Genomic DNA, 1,037 nt, shown 5'->3' on the forward strand with positions numbered 1-1,037 from the left:
TATTATAGAATTGTACACTTGAAACCTACATAATTTTATTAACCAGTGCCACCGCAATAAATTTCATAATAATAATACTAAGAGAGAAATAGACAGCAACATAATAATAGCATGGAATTTTAATACCCTATTTACATCAGTGGACAGATAATCCAAATGGGAAATTGGTAAAAAAAAAAAGCGCCTTAAATGACATGGTAGATTGGATGAACTTAAATATTTACAGAACATTTCATCCCAAAACAACAAAACACACATTATTCTCAAGTGCGCCGAAAATATTTTCCAGGATAGATCATATGTTAGGCCACAAAACAAGTCTTAATAAATTTAAGAGGATCGAAATTATATGAAGCATTTTTTCTGAACACAATGGTAAGAACTTAGAAATTAATTACAAAGAAAGCTGGAAAAGTCAGAAATATATGAGGATTAAACAACATGCTACTGAACCAATAGGTCAAAGAAGAAAACAAAAGAGAAATTTTAAAAATTCCTGGAGAAAAATGAAAATATAACATACCAGAATTTGTGGGATACAGCAAAAGCATTGCAAAGATGGAAGTTCATAGTGATAAATGCCTACCTCAAACAAAACCAGTCTCAGATAACCAACCTAACTCTACACCTCTGGGAACTAGAAAAAGAAGAACAAAGCCCACAGTTAGAAGAGAGGAAATAACAAAGATGAGAGCAGAAATAAATAAGAGACTAAAAAATTCTTACAAAAGATCAATGAAATTAAGAGTTGGTTCTTTGAAAAGATAAACAAAGCTGACAAGCCTTTAGCTAGACTCGCCACAAAAAAAAAGGCAGGGAGAGGATTCAAATAAGTATAATCAAAAAATGAAAGAAGAGATATCACAACTGATACCACAGACAAACAAAAGATTAACTAAACAATTATTAAATGGCCAATAATTAAATGAACAATCATATGCCAACAAACTAGACCACCTAGAAGAAGTGGATAAATTCCCAGAAACATACAACCTACCAAGACTGAATCAGGAAGAGAAAATCTAAACATGCCCATC

This window comes from Pteropus vampyrus, unplaced genomic scaffold, assembly GCF_000151845.1.
Source record: "Pteropus vampyrus isolate Shadow unplaced genomic scaffold, Pvam_2.0 Scaffold29, whole genome shotgun sequence".
In the NCBI taxonomy this organism is placed as follows: domain Eukaryota; kingdom Metazoa; phylum Chordata; class Mammalia; order Chiroptera; family Pteropodidae; genus Pteropus; species Pteropus vampyrus.